The sequence below is a fragment of the Peromyscus maniculatus genome, chromosome 10 (assembly GCF_049852395.1).
Source record: "Peromyscus maniculatus bairdii isolate BWxNUB_F1_BW_parent chromosome 10, HU_Pman_BW_mat_3.1, whole genome shotgun sequence".
NCBI lineage: Eukaryota > Metazoa > Chordata > Mammalia > Rodentia > Cricetidae > Peromyscus > Peromyscus maniculatus.
In genome coordinates, this window is record NC_134861.1 from 39,576,178 (window position 1) to 39,589,818 (window position 13,641).

Consider the following 13,641-nt stretch of genomic DNA (forward strand, 5'->3'; position numbering starts at 1 on the left):
AAAAAAGGAAATAGATAGGATAGGATAATAGGGAAGATTATTGTATCTGTTTGTAAACTAATTTAGCAACTATCAGCTTTAGACAGTTTACATTGGTATGGACTCTTGTATATTGATACAAATGTAAAATTATTTTTCTACTCCTGTTTAACATAATTTGTATATTGATACAAATACAAAACTATATTTGTCACATTGTACATATGTTCCTACTCCTGTTGATAATATTTTTGTATATTGATACAAATGTAAAATCATATTTGTCATACTGTATTTTTGTTCTACTTCTGTTTAGGATATTTTGTGTATTGATACAAATTAAAGTATTGTTGTCATATTGCACTATACGTTTCTACCTCTGATTAATATATTTTTGTATATTGTCACAAATTTGAGGTCATTGTCTTTATATTGTACATCTGTCAACAGATTGTTTATTTTTATAATGTGAAGCCTCAGTTTTTAAGCTATTTAGGTTGGTAAGAATTATAGGTTAGTAGTCACCCATGCTTGTCATACTTATAGACATGTTAGTTAGGTTTTCTAGATATACAGAGATACATGTCAAATGGATAGGTACTCTTAAAATACTTCATAGACCCAGAGAATATGACATTTAAATGTTTTAATAACTTAGAATTCTGTTGACATGATACACAATTGCTCCTGGCAGCACTGATCTACTCCAAAGAGGATGATGGGCATCAAAGACAATCCATATGGAGTTTGTCTCCTTCTTGGAAAAAATGGCCTGTTGGGCAAAGAACCGCCCTTGCCTCAACTGCTGACAGTAAGCAGACTGTCCAACTGGGACAAGTAGGACAACAGGAAAAGTGATTGCCGAACCTTGCCAAGACAGGATAGGACAGTCTTTCAAAATTTTCTGCTTCTGAAAATAGTCTATCAGATATTCTAGGCCTGTAGCCAATAATGGTTGCCCCAGAGAACCATTAGGTGACTGTCCAGGCAGCCAGCTGTTTCTGTCATACCTTGCATGTTTTGGAAGTTGCTTGCTTGCACTTCCTACTTACTTAGGTAAAATTATTTTCCTTCTCAGGTCTTTGATGGGGTTCAAGACTAGATAGTTACAATTACAGTCTTCTTGTATTTTAACTAAGAGCACTTCAGGTACAAGATTTAGATTTTTCAAATTTGGAGTAATCTCTGTAACTTGCCAATTACCTTTGGCCTGGACATTTAATATATGTTTCTTGCTTGATGTTGTTCTTGTTGGTTGTAGTTGCATTTTTGTTTATGTTATTACCTTTTCTTTCTTCTAGACAATACTTTGATAATTGTTCTTATTGTAGACAACTTTGTATTAGGTTTAGAACCTTCTTATTTAGACAAAAAGGGGAAGTGTTGTGGGAATGTCACTATTTTACTCAAATTTACGTGCAAAGTATTTTTCAATTGCAGAAAGATGCAACTCAGCCCACTGTAACTATTAACTGGATGTTTCTAAAGTTATTTGCTAACAAGTTCCATTTCTTAAAATGGATTTAAAATAATTTTATCACATACTAACTCACACAAACACATACACACACACACACACACACACATACACATGCAATCATGAGTCTGAAGCCTCTCTATTTTGTACCACTGATATATTATCTATTCTTTACTATTATTACACATGATTAATTACTACAATTTTATATGTTATATTTTAATATCTGTTTAAACGATTTCTTCTTTTTTTACTAATTTATCATCTATAGATTAACTTTTACCAACACTTTCTGTTTGTTAACCTATAGGACAATATGTCACAGGATACAAGACAGAACATAAAAAATCAATTATATTTCTTTTTACTATTAATATTATCTCAGGAACTAAAAATCTAGACTCACCTATATGTAAAATAATTGTAGAACTTTTATGGAAGAAAAAACAGTATCTGAAAATATATAGCACAATTTATTACATTTTTATTTTTTATATGTATGTGTGTATTGGTATAGTCATACTTGCATGCCACAGTGTGCCTGTGGAGGTAAGAATAACTTGACTGAAGTCTGATAATGTTGAGAATGCTTATCAGAAAACAGCTGCAGTTATTAGTTCATGACTGCTGTATGAAACAAAAGTTTATCATATTTACTTTTGTTTTTATTTTAATTTTATGTGTATAAGTATTTAACTTGCATACATGTATATACACTGCTGTCATGCTTGGTTCCTGTGAGGACTAAAATAGAGACTAGGACTCCCTGAAACTGGAGTTACAAGCAGTTATGATCTGCCATGTGGGTGCTGGGAAATGAATCCAGATTTGGTACAGAAGCACCAAGTGCTCTTAACTGAACTTGTAATGAACCATCTCTTTAGCCCCTATCTAAAGATGATGAAAATTAAAAACATAAATGTGGGGAGAAGGTGTAACTTTCAAGAAAGATCATGCTGCACATTAACTACTATGCCATTTCCCTAGAGGCAATTGAAAAAGTATGTTATCAATGGAAAGTTACCATTTATGAAACCAATTAGCATTTATCAAAGGGATATTTGCTCATCATGTGAGCAGTTCTATTGTTACTGTACAGAGAACCTATATGAAAAGTGCAGTATCCTGTTCATTGTCTAATTGACTAATCCATACATAATTAAGATACCAAATTCACACAGCACTAGCTTTTCTTAAACTACACTTATAGACATTTCTCTCTGTCTCTCTCTGTCTCTCTGTCTCTGTCTCTCTCTGTCTCTCTGTCTCTCTCTCTCTGTGTGTGTGTGTGTGTGTGTGTGTGTGTGTGTGTGTGTGCATGTTTTTGTTTGCTTGCTTCTTTATTGAGGATGAAAGGAGCACAGAAAAGGAAGTTGGTGGAAGAAAAAAAAATGAAAACCTACCCAGGGCCACAAAGATGTTCAGTGGTCAAAACCACTTACTGCACAAACCTGAAGAGCTGAGTTCTGTCTCAGAGCCAATGTCATAGTCATTTCTTTACAAGATAACATTTTGGGGGCTTTCCAACACTTTCATGTTTGATATCAACTTGCAGAGATGTTGAAATGTATGAAGTTAGAAAACAGAAAATGATGCCGGTCTCTTGTCCCAGTTCATAGCTCTGATTTCTAAAGTATGCTGCCTAAGGGGCTTAACTGACAGTATCACCTACCAATTAACACTTGTGACTTTGAAGTAGAAGTGCTTCACTACTCCTGTTTTGGTTACTTACCCACTTTGTTTAGCAGGGAGTTGTATGGCAGTGAAGGAAGAAGAGTAGAATGTGTCAACTGCATGGAAATATGAGGAAGCGATAGTAACAATTTGGGAAATTTGAATGTAAAAGCATCAACAGCTTGATTTCCTTCTTTGAATCATTGAGAGTGACATTATGGATGATAGTTCCACCACACATACACAGGTGAGAGATACTGGGTCATAACCTAGCTAGACACTGGTTTCATTCAGGCAGTTCTCAGCATCCTTCTCTGTGTCTTCTTGGATGTCTGGTGAAGATCTGGAGACTCCTGAAGCCATGTTCTACGGACAAAGGAGGCTTGCATACTGGAAGACTGACACAGGAAAAAAGCCAAGGCACATACTGCTTAAGCCAGACATTAGATGCAAAGGCAGCTAAATCTCAGAGTAGCAGGAACTCAGGCCAGACACGATGTGTGGATTGAGTCAAGGAAGAAACATGGCCAAATTCTCTATTAGGCATCAGGGGATACTATATAACATCATGATGTCAAAGAGAGGAATTACATTCTTTGATGGATTGTTCTTGTTGGTAATTTTTGCTGCAGAAACAAGTGATCTATGAGTCACATAGCAGAAAACACGCTATGATGCCTCCTGTGGAATTTGACTCCGGACTAAGTTCTAAATGGGCAAGTGATTGAATTAGGGGCTCACATTGACTTGGAAAATAAATATATTGGCCTGACTTTTTCCTTGGCTTGAGATTAAATTAACTGCTGATTGAAACAGCTGGCTCAGTTTATATTAATGTTATTTTTATGCTATTCATATCTCTTGAATTGAGATAGTAAAATATTTAATTATTCAGGAGAGGTATACAGATTTTCAGGTGGGGAAACATTGGTATATATTCATTTCTCTGCTGCTAAGACATCTGAGTACACTGGATAGATTCTTTCTTTCCCTAAAATCTCTGTCTTCATCTGTGTCTAGTTGGGATAATAAGACAGTAAAATTATTTATGAGAGAATGGGTCTGTGATTGGGTTGCCAACTTTAGTTGGCAATTTGACACAATCTGGAGTCATCTGCAAAAGGAGTATCTGTGAGGAACAAACAAGTCACACAGAGCAGTGAACAAGAGACTATATCAAATAAGGTCAATATTGGGTTGGTCTAAGGGACATACTCTAGAGATTGTCTTAATTAATGGTTGTGAGATGATCCAGTCCACTGTGAGCAACACTGTTCCTTAGGCAGGGGTCCTGAGCTGTATAAGAGCAAGGAAATCAAGACGAGCACAAGCAAACAAGTGACCATGTTTGCATTCATTTCTTTCTGCTTTGACTGTGGATGTAATGTGATTAGATGCTTCAAGTTTCTGATTTGACCTCCCCTCAACAACAGGCTATAACCTGGAATTGTGATCTAAAATAAATCTCAACTCCTCTAAATTGTTTCTTGTCATGATGAATTATCACAGCAACAGAAACGAAACTAGAACGGTGACCTTTGCTTTGCTCTAGGTTTCACTGGAATTCCTTTAATAACTGAATTTCCCATCCCGCATCCTGCCAGGAATTCTCCACAAGGGTACTGGGAACTCCTGAGAATTTCCTCTGAAAACCCCGTTTCTCATCTACTCTTTCATTGCCACTGAGCTCAGCCCTCATACATTCTCCTTTGTCTCTTACTTGTGAATAACATGTAGGCATATATGTACATACACATGTCTATATTTGTGCATGTATGAAAAAACTTAAATATATCAGTATATAGATAGATAAATAGATACTTATACATATATATCCATATTTAGGTTTTTATCGTTTATAATGTAAAATTCTAAAAGTGAAAGAAACAAGTTTTCTAAAACTATTTTAAAATGTTCATGTTAGCTATTTAAAAGTTTCCATGTGGTTGGGGAAAAGACTCAGGTAATTAGCTTGCTATACGAGTGAGGATCTAAGTTCAGATTCCCGAAGATACATAAATATCTAGCTGGTAGTAGAAATCTGTAATTTCAATGCACTTACATCTGGATAGGAAGCAGGGGCAGAAACTCAGGGACCAACTACCATGACATAAACAGCAGCAAACAAGAGACTATTTTGAACAGTGCAAGTCAAGGACCATAATCCAAAGTCATCATCATATCTCCACACATACTTTATGTCATGGACACCCTCGCTATCACACATAGACAGACTTCCACACATATCTGTGCCCCCTATACAACAATATATTTTTTAAAAATGTATCCCTGTTACAATCATAGTTTGAATAATTAGCACCTATGTTGACTTGAGTAATTCTTTCAACCCCATCATGCCTCAGCTCCATCTTCTCTATAACGTGAATGATAAAAATGAGACTTACTTCTTACATTTGTTATCATACTGAATGACAGACAAAATTCATACCCTGAGGAAGCACTTACTAAAATGTGTTGGTTGCTTTTATTTTTGTTGTTAGGTACTACAATTCTGGCTATTAAATTACACAGAAGATTAAAGATGAATTAATATATAGAAACAATTCTATAAAGAAAGAATTATTCTGATAAATACTGTTTTAAATGTTAACTTTCCTAGTACTGAGTAAGTGAAACAAAGTATTAAATATTCACAAAATTCTTTCACAAGAAACATATTATTTAACAAAGCCATGTTCTCTACCTGACAAAGTATGATGACAACACTATGAAGTTGAACTCAGTTCTGCTATGTGGTCTAATTAATAGAAGGTTTTGACCTGTTCTTTATTCTTAGATATGTGATATTAGCTCCTGAAGCTAACCCATTCTCTGCTGCTATTTCTCCTTTTTCATTCCTAGATTTTATACATTCTAGTATTATTTTTGTTGTATCAAGTTTGTAATATTCACATTGATATATATATATATATATATGTGTGTGTGTGTGTTCTCTATATGCTAAATACCTCAGACTTTATAAAATACTTATTTATTTTTATAAAAATGTATATTTTCCCTTAATTCGCCCTTTGTAGAAGTCATATGGTTATTGTATTTCAGGAGTCAATGTGCGATAATGACTCATGTTGAACCTTTAATCAATATAGAGCTGTTTTAGGTGTTCTTAGTCATATCTCATTAAATCTTGGTAACAACGCTAAAAAGAAAGGTTCTAGTACTACTAAGAATCTCATTCTAGTGCTCTCATAATCTCTGTCCTTGCTCTCATAGTTATGTAAATATTTATCCTCTTGTCACTAAATCTTACTACAAAGAAATATATATTCAGATTGCATATTACACATATACATGATCCCTTTTTGCTTCCAGGACACATACAGCACTTATCATTTATTTCTGAGAACAATTAGTAATTTCACAAGAATGTGCCCCAGTGTTGGGAAGTTGCTTGTATTTTATCTCTGGATTATTTATTCTCCAATTCCTGAATTCGCTAGGTGAGGGCATCATTTCTTCTGATGTTCTCTGCTTTCTGCATCTATCTCCTTTCTGTTTGATTGATCCATTCATCTTTTATGTGTCCACTTAGATTATCTAAAATTCTGTTCTGCTACAGAAATGATTTGCTATGCTATTTCTTAATGTTTCTAATTTATTTATCAGTTCTATGACTGGGAATCTCTTTCAGATGACACATATGTTATCATTATCTTTCCTTCTAACATCCTGTTTCTCTTTAACAGGTCCTCACAAACCCAGTTTCTTGCTGAAGTTGAGTGAGCTCTCCTGGGCCCTTCTCATGATCAATATCACCACCAACCTTTACAATCACTAGCTCCCAGTTTTTCTGAAACTCTAGAAAATTTCTGCCATCTGAGTTTCAGTATCCTCCCATTTGTATCCTAGGAAACAAAGAAAACACCTATATGATAATGATTCTTGTTGAACCTTTAGTGTGTGCTAAGAGCTGTTTTAAGTGATTTTAGTCATACCTCATTAAAGCTGGGTAACATCTCTGTAAGGAATGTTCTAGTATCATTAAGAATCTCATTCTAGTACTATTATAATCTCCATTCCATAGATGAAAAATGAAAGCTCAGAGCAATAAGGAAATTACTCAGACATCAATTTGTAGTACTTACTTAAAAAACAAAATAATTTTAAAATATTAGTATTAGTGTGGCTATCAGGGTACAGAATAGAGCACTCAGCAAGTAGAAAGATGCCGCCCCAGCATGCTGAGTCACTGTTATATTAGTTTCATAGTGAATAATATTAGTTAAAGCTCATCTTCACTGTCAACTTCATTGCATTGAGAAAAGCCTGGGCAAGTGGTAAAACACACTTCTGAGCACACCTGAAGACATTTCCAAAGACAAATCATGAGGGCTCTGACTCTGTGAATGCTTAAATTCATTGATGAGCCAAAAATTCTAATAAACTACTTCTAGGTGGTGAATTCTGGCATGTGGGTCCTGATTGAAGGAAAACGGTCATTTGTGGATCTTCAGGGTTACAGCTTGCTCTGTCCTTTTCTTGTTTCTTCGTCTGCTACCTGGCCACCATAATGTGAGCTGTTCCACCATGTTTGGCCTTCTGTGATAGAGTGGAACTTCTGAAACTACAAATGAAATGAGTTTTTGTCTGGGACAAGGAGATGACTTGTGGGTAAAAGCACTTGCAGCCAAACCTGATGACCTGTGTTGAATTCCCAGGCTCCACCTGGTGGAGGGAAAGTACCAAATCTCACAAGTTGTCTTCTAACACACACAACACACAAACATCACACATGCATGAATAAATACATAATAATAAACCATTTTCCTTCCTTAAGTTAACTCTGTTTGGCAGTGGGTTACAATAATGAAAATTCTGAGGACTGCATCCTTCACTGCACAGTCCTACTGCAGGTCATGTCATGGTAGACATGCTGAAATATTGTCTTTGGTCACTCTTTATAATTTTAGCAGTTGCTACTGTTAATACTATTGCACACAGTTCCCACCATGGCTTCTTAAGATCATAGACCTGAGCTGGCCACCTAAGTTGATGCTTATGTTGTTACAGCAGAAAATCTAAGTGGGTAATTTATACTGAAAAGGGGTCTTGTTGGCTCACGAATCGGGATGTTCTGAAGTCTGACAGCATGTTGATAGCATCTTCTTGGCAACTAATGAATGTTACCTGCTATGTTACATCAGTGTAGAAGCACTAAAGGTGATGTGAGCTCATACAAGAGAGATAACACTCAAGGGATGGCCTTTCTTTGTAGCCTGCTCCCAAAATATTAATCCATTTTCCAGGCAGCAAGAATTACTTGTTCTTGTGAGAACCACCTCAGGCTTCTGCGAGCATCAGGGCCTTACCAGTATTAGACTGGTAATGAAATTTTACCATGAATTTGGAAGGGGAAAAAGTACTCCTTAAAGGCCTTAATAATGTCAGCATAGACTACTAACTCTTGAATCTGATTTGTACATTTTTCCCAACCTGGCTTTTACTTTTTGATCTTTTCTACTGTTTCATTCTTAACTTGTTCACTGCAAGAAAAATGAACTCCATTCTATTTTTCATATACTCTGAGTTCTTGCACAATTCAATTTTCTACAACTCTCTCTCAATTCCTCTGCTTTAAGGAAGGCCCATGCATTTGTGCATTTCAAAATGTTGCTGTCTTTTCCACATAATTTCCCTGACCTGTACAGGTGTTATTCCAAATAACTACACAACTATAAATATTTATCATCCACATTTTATTGAAAGTATTTCACATGTATGTCATATGTAGGTCTGCTCTCTTTGCATTTGCCAGCATTTAAATCCTGATCTAGAAACTAGTAGTCTTGAAGAAAACGTTTTCTTCTTGATTAATTAGTATCACCTGAAAGTAAAAAGAAATGGTTCCTCTGAGCCTCACAGTGAAAGCCTCCTCATGGCTCCAATGTCATATCCAACAAAAACAATGTAAAGGAAGAAAGATTTATTTTGGTCCTTGGTTTGAAGAGTATAGTCCAAAGCAGCCATGGTGAAGTTTGTGATATGGGAGTATGTAGCTAAGGATTTCCATTTCTTGAAAGAACAGAAAACAAATGTGTGGTCAAAAATTAATATACGATGAAACAGTAAAAATTCCCATTGCAAAAGAGAGAAATTGTGACATAAAACAAAATATTGAGCAAAGCATACTGGAACTAACTCAAAGCCCTAAAGCTTCATGCATGGCATATCAGGCTTATAGTGAAATCATATGGGCCCCAATAGATTGGGGTCCTTTTGCCTATAGCTAAGATGCCGTCAGTATAGTGGCCTGCCTCTTGAGCTGGCTCCACTCAGTGCTTTCAGCATGTTATATTACTAGAATCTCTGAAACTCTGGGGTCTCCATCAGAACCTAAGGTTTACCATTGCATCTCATGCACAGACCACTCAGGAGCTCCATGCTACCTTGCTGTAAGTTACCTAACCTCATCCACTTTCTGGGGCCTTTCTGAGAAAAGGAATATGGGCATGTCTCAAATTGTAGAGATTGCAGAGACAGACAGAAGCTCTAGTTGCTAGAATGACTGGTGCAATTAAAAAGGAACCATGAACTTTGCACTGAGGAAATAGAAACAGGGCTTGAATGGCAAACCCTCTCCCATGGAGGCTATAGACTTAAACAATGCAGGTCCAAAGGAAAAGATTTCATTTAAAAAAGAGAGTAACTGAGAATATGGAGCTTCAACTGAGCCCTGATCAAACAGGACTTCAGAGGGAAATGTCTTTTCTGAGTCAGTCACTCAGATAGTTGAAGGCTATGGACGCTTTGATGACACAGAGCTAGGGTACATCTGGAGCTAGCATCAGAACCTGTCATTATCGTCTTGGCACTGGCTTTGAAGGTGTGTGGAATAGCACAATAATGGATCAAGGGGTATTGCAAAAATTAAATGAGATCAAATCAAAAGTAACAAACTAATTTGTTTAACAAAGGAAATTTCAAGCTAGCATAAAAGTTGGGCTGTGATATAGTCATCGCTCACTGTTTTTAGCCATACTTAAAAAAGTATCAAGTTTTGGACATGGGCAAAACATCACCAGACTGCAATATAAATGGACCTTGCCCATTTAGTCCTTTCTATCTACATTTTTATTAGAATCCTGTTCTGAGCCTCCATAAACATGTGTACATCATTATAGGGCTTCTCTAACCCACAAAACTCCAAATCCTTCCATATTGTTCATGCACACCAGCTCTGAAGGTTTAGTAACCACACTTTTAGACATACCACAACAAACCCATTACTAAGTATCAGTTTTCTATAATAATTAATTTTCTTATGTAAAAAATTCCTAATTGAAACAACTTACAGGAAAAGATCACTCATTTTGGTTCATGTTTTGAGAGTATAGACCACGGATGGCAATGAAGTTATGGTGGAGTCCGTGGTACTGAGGATGTGTGGCTGGAATTCTTCATGTTTTAGCATATCAGGAGGCAGGGAGCTAACCTGAAATTGAGGATCAGATATAATGTTCATTGTATCCTCACTAGTTATCAGCTTTCTCCAGCTCAACATCCAACTCATAAAGGCTTCACAATGTTACTATACAACACTACCAGGTAAGGAACATACATTCCAACACATTACCATCTTGGGGACACTTCACATAGAACCAATAAATGGAACATGATGTATTTGAGCATTTGCCTGTGTTTTATAGATATATTGAGTGTTGTTTATTTTGGAGACCCATTTTCATCACTAGACTGCAAGCTTCTTGAAAAGAATGGCTTGTGTATTCCTCATATTACAAATCCACTGAACAGAAAAACATTTGAATCTAAAACTAATAATGCTGTGTTTTCTTAACAATCAATGAGTATTCAACACTTAAGGATTATTAGCAAGTAAGCACACAATAAGTTGGACACCCCAACTGTCTTTTCAAACAGAGGTACACTACTGATTGTCCAGTGAGATGTGTGCCTCAAAGAAGGTCTATCTGATCCCCGTGTAAAGTCAATTGAATCATTTTCAATTTCCCAGGCATTTGAGGGCAACACTCTCATTCAAGTTCCACCTAATGGCTGTAGTGATCAAATCCATTCCATTTCAAATAAATACATGGATTGTAAAAACCATGGTTTCATAACAGTGTAATATATCATGTCAGATCTCCGGGAGAAAATGTTGTTGTTATTTTACTGTTTTGTGGGGCCCACCACCCAGCTCCCCAATAAGTCAGACATGAGGCTTATTATTACTTATGAATGTCAGACCTTAGCTTGGCCTAGTTTTTTGCCAGCTTTCCTTAACTTCAATTATCCCATCCTTTTGCCTCTGGGCTTTTCCCATTCTCTTGCTTCTGTAAATCTTACTATTGCTCTGTGGCTTGCTGTGTAGCTGGGTGGCTGTGTTGCTGGGTGGCTGGCCCCTGGAGTCCTCCTCCTTCTCTAGGTCCTAGCTCTTTTCACTCTTCCATCTGTTTTCTTCTCCTCTTCTCTCAGATTTCTCCTTCTATATATCCTCTCTGCCTGCCAGCTACGCCTCTCCTTTCTCCCACCTTGTTATTGGCCAGTTCTTTATTAGACCATCAGGTCTTTTACACAGGCACAGTAACACAGCTTCACAGAGAAAAAAAATGCAACATAAACAAAAGTAGCACACCTTAAAATAATATTATACTACAAGAAAATCCTGTATCCATCTTAGTGACAAAGATATTGTAAAGTAACCAGACCATTGTCCTGCCATACATAGAGGGAGGTAGAGAAAGAGGGAGGGAGGGAGGGAGGGAGGGAGGGAGGGAGGGAGAAAGAGAGAGAGAGAGAGAGAGAGAGAGAGAGAGAGAGAGAGAGAATGAGAGAGAAAACAACAGATCAAAGAGCTGAAGTCTCAAAGCCAGCTACCCTGACAACCCACAGAGATGATGAACGAGCTGTCAAGGAGATGAATAAACAGTAACTCTGCCATCACATTCAATACTCTATTTTCATCAAATAAATGTCATGATGGAGCTAAATCATTTGAGAATCACTGAGTTGGAGAGGAACTAAAAGATGTTATTAATAAGATAGATAATATTCATTCAACATTATCTAGGAGCTTTATAATTTATTTAGATTATCATAACATTCCTTACACAACACTGTGAGATAGTTAAATAGATGCCATTGTTACAGATGGAGCTACCAATGTATAAAAAGACCTTCCCAAAGTCCCATTATTATTCAAAAAAATTATAAATATGTTTGAATCTAGAGTATATAGCTTGATAACCTATTGTCTATGACAAAGCTAATCCCTTTATCATAGGGTTGGACAAGAGTCTAAACAAAGTTGTAGTTTGTTGAATACTCAGTAATAACATTTACTTTGCTGCTTACCTATCCCAATAACATAAATCTGAAGTTATGGCTAGTATTTTAGTGGTGTAGAAAAGAAGTTTCAACACTATTAATGACTTACCAAGCATCTTAAAATTTTTATGTGCAAGAACCATGATTGAAATTAATGTATTAAAGTATCCAGTCTTAATCATTATGACCCATTGATCTGGAGGACAGTACAAGTAAGCAGGCAAAAATCATTAGAGACCACAGCTGAAATAAACTAGTAGAAAAATCACTGAGATGAAAGAAAAAGTTCCCTCCAATTTCAGTTTTAGCTTAGAGACAAAGATGCTGTCATATAACTTACAGCTAGAAGCAAGGGCTCTTCAGATATGGTTCTCCAAGCATTATTCCTTCCTATTGACGACTTAAGAAGACAGAGCAGTGTGGTTCTTGAAAAGCCAATGTGTGAGTAGAGAGGTAGGGACCCTACCATAGGCACCCATATCATCAATACTCGTGTTTGAAAGGGAGAAACAAAGATAAACGCTGTACTTCTTGTTTATATGACTTACTTTTTTCTTTATTTGATAAAATACCTGGTGACCATAATTTAAGGAAGAAGGAGTTTTCTGGGGCTTCACAGCTCTCACTGTTCCTGTCATGAGTTGAAAGCATGCTGGAAACAGTGCCTCAAGCTCTGGCACCAGGCAGGTGGTCCCACTGGACCTACAGACAGGAAGAAGAGACGGGAGAATGTTGGGTGCTCCACATGCTTTTCCCTTTTTATTCAGTCTAGGACTCTAGCCCACAGGATTCTGCCATCCACACACCTGAGATAAACCTTTGTGGAAAAACCCTTAGATATACTAAGTGGCATGTTTCCATAGTGATTTTAAATCACATAAGGCTGACAAGATTAGCCAGCATGCTAGTGGAGAAAAAATAATTGATTCTAGCCATATATATGTTACTCATTCCAGTATTCTATGCCAGCCCTCCTTCTTATGAAAGTTCTCCATTGCTCTTAGCTCTGTCCCAAGGATTTTGCTCCGACAATGACTCTCCTTTCATTTTCCTTGAGAAGTGAAATAGATAGGCTGTCTTGCAGCTACATTTCTTTTTCCTTCAATTTTTTTCAAAGCAGCTAGATTTCTGAGGAAGGTTTGGAATATTGAAGAACTCTTCATATTCTGTCTTTTCTCCCTTCATCCTGCTCAAAGGTGGTGTGA

At 36.6% G+C, this 13,641-nt stretch overlaps 1 long non-coding RNA gene across 1 annotated transcript in view; it reads right to left on the bottom strand.

Moving 5' to 3' along the window:
• Positions 1-10,444: 10,444 nt before the first annotated feature.
• Positions 10,445-13,641, bottom strand: part of LOC121832748 (uncharacterized) — a 256,194-nt gene continuing 252,997 nt past the window's right edge. The window contains exons 3-4 of the long non-coding RNA XR_006076453.2: positions 12,985-13,138; positions 10,445-10,583 (exon numbers count right to left, since the gene is read on the bottom strand). This is a non-coding gene — a long non-coding RNA (uncharacterized LOC121832748). The remainder of the gene's footprint in view (positions 10,584-12,984; positions 13,139-13,641) is intronic.